Source organism: Monodon monoceros, unplaced genomic scaffold (assembly GCF_005190385.1).
Source record: "Monodon monoceros isolate NGI ecotype Baffin Bay Population unplaced genomic scaffold, NGI_Narwhal_1 Super_Scaffold_6, whole genome shotgun sequence".
Lineage (NCBI taxonomy): Eukaryota > Metazoa > Chordata > Mammalia > Artiodactyla > Monodontidae > Monodon > Monodon monoceros.
In genome coordinates, this window is record NW_021703783.1 from 91,272,355 (window position 1) to 91,278,642 (window position 6,288).

A 6,288-nucleotide genomic window follows, 5' to 3' on the forward strand; every position below is an offset into this window, starting at 1 on the left:
AGGCCAGACAAGAATCGCGCGTGGGAGGCGCGAGTGACTGGGTAACCCCTGGGCGCTGGAGGACTCGGATGGAGCCGGCAAGCGGGGGCTTGACCTGGCCTGACTTCGCACTTGACTCCCGGTCTGGTTGCTCAAAACACTTGGGCCCTGTCCTGGTACTGCCTCATGCGCCTCACCCCACCCGCGGCCTTCTGGGGCCCAGCTCTCGGCAAGATGACGCGACAGGGCCGGGGTGCCAGGACCTTAAAGGTATTGAAGATGGCACGAGGAAGTGGGGAGCAGGGGAGATTGACAACCCCTGGCCTAAGACCCACCTGGAGGGGTAGCGTGTAGTTAGCCCTTAGAGGACCTCCCCAAAACGATTGTTGGAATCTCTTGCGTAACTGTTTTCTTAGGCATTTCTACACTTTTTTTTTTTTTTTACAGATCAGGAAACAGGTTCATAGAGTTTTTAAGTGATTTGCTTAGTCACACAGCTTCAACGAGGCAAAACTGAGATTAGAAGCTTCTCTCCATATCCAAGCCCCCCCCCCTTTTTTTTTCCATTTTGGGATTGATTTTGGGATTCCAGACTTGGCAGGAAGCTCTGCCACTTCTCAGTCTGCCCTCAGAGGCCCCCAAATTTCATGGCAGAAGCTTTTCTTCATTTGAAGGAGGATTCTTGCCCCAGTTGGTGCTGAGAAGGCAAGGCTGGTTACCTGTTCCTCTGCTTTACTCAAATCTGAGTGTGGAAAGAGTACTTGATAGATACGGAATGAATACCATGCTGCCTGACTTCAAGGGTCCTGTGCTCCCCCCTGGCTCCCCACTGGCCAACTCTACAGATGCAGAAAGTGCCCAGCTTGGGAGGAGTCACTTCCTGGCAAGCTCTTCTAAGGGAAGATGAAACTGTTGTTACTTCACTTTTAAAGTGCCAAGAGGAAGAGACTAGAAATAATGAAATCAGGACAGGAAGACGCTGGGGGTAGGGGATTGAGGAAATGTGAAGCCCCTTGTGCTAAGTCGACTCCATACAAAGATGACCCCCTGATCCCTGGGTCTCCACTGCCCCACCCGGAAAAGAGGGGCCTCACCTGCAGTTACAATCTATTGAAGACAACAGTGCTTGCCTCTGGGGTTAGGCTTTGAGCCCCCTGAAGACAAGGGCTGGCTCATGTCTGAGTATCTGCTGAACATGGGATGAGTGAAGTGAGAATTGAAATCAGATTTAGAGTCAGCCTCCAGGTAAGGGAGGGGCCTTCTCTTGACACCTTCTCCACCCCAAGGAGCTTAATGCCTCAGTTCTGTCCTAGCCAATTCCAGTGGAGTCTCCATATCCCGCCACCTCCGTTGCAGAGCCTGCTTCACTCCTTTCCAAGGATCCTGGCAGAAGGACCCCCTTCCCAGGATGTGCTGGTTTGTAAAGCAAGAGGCCATGTGCCTTCCACTGGTCTCAGGCAAGGGCCATGGCCACAGGCTGGCTAGAGGCAGCCCTCTACTAAACTGTGTTGCCTCTGTGGGCCTGTAGTAGGTAAATAATGGGCCCCAAAGATATTAGGTCCTAATTCTTGGAACCTGTGAATGTTACCATACATGGAAAGTCTTTGCAGATGCGATTAAAGGAAGGATTTTGAGATGGGGAGATTATCCTGGATTATCAGAGTGGGCTCTAAATGTAATCACCAGTGTCCTTTTAAGAGAAAGGCAGAGGAGAAGAGGAGGGGGCAATGTGGCCAAAGAAACAAATTGGAGTGTGCGGCCACGAGACAAGGAATGCTGGCGGCCACTGGAAGCTGGGAGAAGCCAGGGACGGAGTGTCTCCTAGAGTCTCCAGAGGGAGCAAGGCCCTGCCAACACCTTGACTTTCGTCCAGTGATTTTGGTTTTGGACTTCTGGTCTTCTCAACTATGAGAGAATAAATCTCTGTTGTTTTAAGTCACCAAATCTGTGGTAATTTGTTACGGCAGCCACGGGAATATAATTAGGGCCCCTGGGAAATTCCTGGTCTTGTTGTTCAAGGCTCCCAGGACTGTGTGAGGCGCCTCCCTCTGTCCTGACCATCCTCACTGATGGGACCTGTCAGACTTGTGCGATCACACACAGCTCTGTCTGCCCATCTCCGCTGCCCCTGGCCTTTCTGCCATCTTCTCCCTGAGCCACGCTCTGCCCTTTCAGACTCGTCTCTCTGCCCGGCCACCATTCATTTGTTAGTCTTCTCCCAGCGCCCCTCCTCTCTTTTCACGGCTCTGTTATTGCTCCTCCTTTCTCCCGTCATCGTTTCATCAACAGTGGCAGGGCAGAGGTGGCCAGCTTTGCCCCAACTGGAACAGGCTCTGGGTGGCTGACGGTGCAGCCACTGCCGTGGGGCCACACGATGGCTTTCTCTGTTGCCAGGCACTTTTGCCTCGGTGGCCCCTTCCTTCATAAAAAAAATTTTTTTAAATTATATTTTACAACCACGTGGGTAGAAAGATGACTAATCTAGGCTTGATTCATGAGTAAGTATTCATTATTATTATGCTTAATTTTTCTTCCGGTTTTAAAAGAAATGAAATGAAAACATTTCCGTGGGCCCCTGAAGCATCCTGCGTCCCGGGCGCTGAGCCCGCTCTGCTTAATGGAGAGGTTGGCTCTGTGCTGGAGATGCCGAGGAACAGCTCAGTGAGACGAGCCCATACTGGCTCCCGCCCCAGCCCCTGCCTGCCAGAGGCCAACCTGAGTGCTCTGGGGCTCTGGAACCTTCTTCCACTCCAGCCCAGAGGAGCAGCAGCCGTGGCAAGTCCTGCATCAGCCGAAAAGCAAGGGGGGACCCGCGATCTGCAGCCCTGGGTCTAGGCCGGGTGCACCGCTTGCTTTCTCTGTGGCCTTCTCTGTGGCCTGCTCTGTGAGCCACTTCACCTCTCGTTCGTAAAATGCAAATAATAACTGTCCTGTCTGTTACACAACTGGCTGTGTGACCTGAGACAAGCCAGCGAGGCTCCCTGGCCTCTGTTTCCTCAGGTGTGAGGTCAGCTGAGGAGCGGCGCTGCTTCAGCACGAAGGGCTTTTGCCGCCGGGGTCTTTGAGAGACGAAGGGAGACGGGTTTGGCCTGGACTCAAAGTCAAGTCAGGTAGCTTCTCCGTGCTTCCAGAGACCGGGCTTCCCCGTTCCCCCCTCACGTAGTGGCGGAATGAGCCGTGTCCCTGTCTGCCTCCCCCAGGACTCCCGACACTTGCAGCAGGACTGATCCTAGTAGGTGCTCAATACACTTGTGTCAGATGCACACACGGGTGAGGGTAACGCCTCCAGCCACCTCCCTGCAGCCAAGGCCCCTCCATCTCCTCCTCCCTGCCGTCCTCACCTGCCAGCCTGTTGGCGTCTGTCATTTAACCGTCACAAGCAGAGTAGCCTTGGTGGGGGCGGGGGTGGGGGGGACTTAAATGTCAGACTTCCTGGCTGCAGGAATACGTTTGACAGCCACCAAGAGGCGGTAACCTCAGAGGATTTTGGTGGCCCCTCGGCCCCCCAGGGGCTGTTTCTCTGCCTCCTGGGAATCTGATGCGACCTCCCTACTCCACCCCGCCCAGTCTGGCGACAGGGCTCTGTATTTACAGAATCTTTTATCCAGGGAGCCTCCGTCACCAGGTGGCAAGTGCAGTTAGGCCTGTTTTATGGAAGAAGTCCAGTCGAGGAGGGAAAGACGCCGGGGCCTGCCGGGGCGCCAGGGACAGATGTGGATCCCCCGCCGAGATGGACTTTCCCAGGCAGGTTCTAGTGGGTGACTGTGCCCTAGTCATCTCTGTTCCCCCATGCCTATTACAACGCCTGGCTCCTCATAAATGCTCGATAAACGTGCACCAAGTGCCCGCCTGACTGCAGCTCCCCAATCTTCAAACATCCCCCTCCCTCGTACAGCCTCGGAAAGCCAGCAGTCCGATACTCCCTGCGGCCTCACTTGCAGTCCAGAGCAGATCCCTCCTCAGCGGCGCCCCGGGGCCCCTTCCACTCCCACACCTTTGCTCAGGCTGTGCCCCGGCCTAGAATGCCCTTGCCCTGTTTCTCTACCTAATGAAATCCTAATCGTTCATGGATGCACTCAAAGGTCTCTTGTCTCATGAAGGCTTGCTTCCCTGCCTCCAAGTTCCCAAGGTGGAAGGAATGGCTCCCGCATCCCTGTCTCTGCCCACTTCTCAGGCGGTGTTCTGGAACGGGAATAACAGTCACAGCCCCCAGGGGTACCATGAGGGTTAGACGGGCTGGTGCCTGGTACACAGAGAGTGTGGGCTACAATGATCACTCATCATGCCCCCAGCACAGCGCCTGGGTGCATGGAGGAACAGCCCGCACGGGCTGTGGCCTGGAGGAAGGTCAGGGCGGCACTGGGGCCTTCAAGGGCACTGGCCCATGTGTCAGAACTCGTAGGCTGACATCGGGGGACTTGCCTGATATCTATGTGAGGTTGTCCCTCCTGGAAATGACACATCCACCAGCTGCTCCACCTCCCGTGGGGACATTGCTGGCCAGTGGTGCAGGCTTGACACCTGGGCTTTCCTGGTGAACAACTCGTGCGAGTCATTTAGCCTTTCTCAGCCTCCGCATCCTTATCTGTAAAATGGGCACGTCTGTTTCTCAGGAGCTGAGCACAGTGCCTGGCACAGGGCAAGTGCTCAGTCAATGCAAACCGCTTTTTAATTTACAAGCGTGTATTTATTCACCCATTGCCTACTGTGTGCCTGCTCTGACAGTAAGACGTGGCCCTTCTGGAGGAGGCCATCAAGTGAGCAGATCATCACCACACAGCAAGGCCCCGGGAGGCACACAGGCCTCTAAGGGTCCCCCGTGACCAGGGCCTCAGTATGACTTCTGTGGGCCCCTTCTTCCAAAAAAGGATTAAAAATTCTATTTTGTGATTGTGCTGCTATAAAGAAGAATATAATCCAGGCTGGATTATATCCACTTTCCCCCCTTCTGATTGATAAAAATAATTAAAACATCTCCGTGGGCCCTGTAAGTGTGGTAGGCCCTGACATCGTGCCTGCTGCGTGTAAGGTCTGGCTGTGACTCCTCACCCAGATCTGGGGAGTCACAGAGGCTGCCAGAGATGGTGACCTGAAGGGCGGGAGGAGTGGCCCGCATGACGGGGTGGGGTGGGGCGTGGCAGTCATTGCCGCCCTTCCCTGTTCTCCAAGGCCTGGGGAGAAGGGGCTGCATGAGTCCTCACGAGGTGGCCAGTCTTTGCCACAGTGTTATGGTTGGTGTGACCGGCATGCCTCGCCAGGCAGGACAGACCTCGGAGGGGCACTCAGCACCCAGCCATCAGCACTGCAGCCTGCCTGGGGAGGCATGTTCCATCACGAGGCACTCAGTGTGGTCCCCAGGGAGGGTGCAGGGCTGGCGGGCCCTGGGTCATGGCTGAGGGCATTTCAGTCTGGGGACCCCAGTTCATTCAGTCCACCTTCTGTGCCCAGCATGGCCCCCACCGCCCGTTTCCTGGAGGTCTCTACTTCCTGAGAGCCAAAGCCCTCCAGGTGTAGGGGAATCTGGGTGGCTGGCTTTGGTGGCGCACAGGTGGAGCGAGGCAGGGCTGCAGAGGCTAAATGTGGTCACCTACCTGGCTCAGGCCTATGGGCTGGCCTCCAGTAACACCTCCCAGGGCCCCCAGTCTGTGCCCCTGGGCATCATAACCGGCATGGCCTGCAGCCACCGGCCCGGGCTGTTGGGCCTGGTGGTCCGGAGCTGTGGGCTCAGGAATGTTGACTCCTTGATTCCGAAGGGTGGGAGGGGAGGGTGGGTCCAGGGAGGGATGGCCTGGGGCTGCCCCTTCACCCCACTCGTCCAAGACGGGACTTGCCTTTAGCAGCTGGGGTGTGTGTGTGTGCACACGTGCACACGCCTGAGGGTGTGGAAAACACGGATGGTAGACCGGGGCTGCTACTTGGGAGTGACGTGACCTGCGGCAAGCCTCAGCCTGCCCACCCAGGGGCTGAATGAACTGCCTCTGGGGTCCCTTCCAGAGCCCACCCCAGGCTCAGCCCTCCCCACTGCCGTAGCTGCCCCCGTCTTTACTCCAATCACCCTCCCCGAACCTTTCCAGCCCCCAGGACGTGCTTGGGAGTGAGTTACGTGACTCCATGCCCAGCACAGTGCCTGCGGCACATGGACAGCTCGGTCATGGGATGGGGTGGGGGGTGTTGGGAGGGGTGGGGGGTATTGGGAGGGGTTGGGGGTGTTGGGAGGGGTGGGGGGTGTTGGGAGGGGTGGGGGCTGCTGGGAGGTGTTGGGGTATTGGGGTGTTGGGAGAGGTGGGGGGTGTTGGGAAGGGTTGGGGG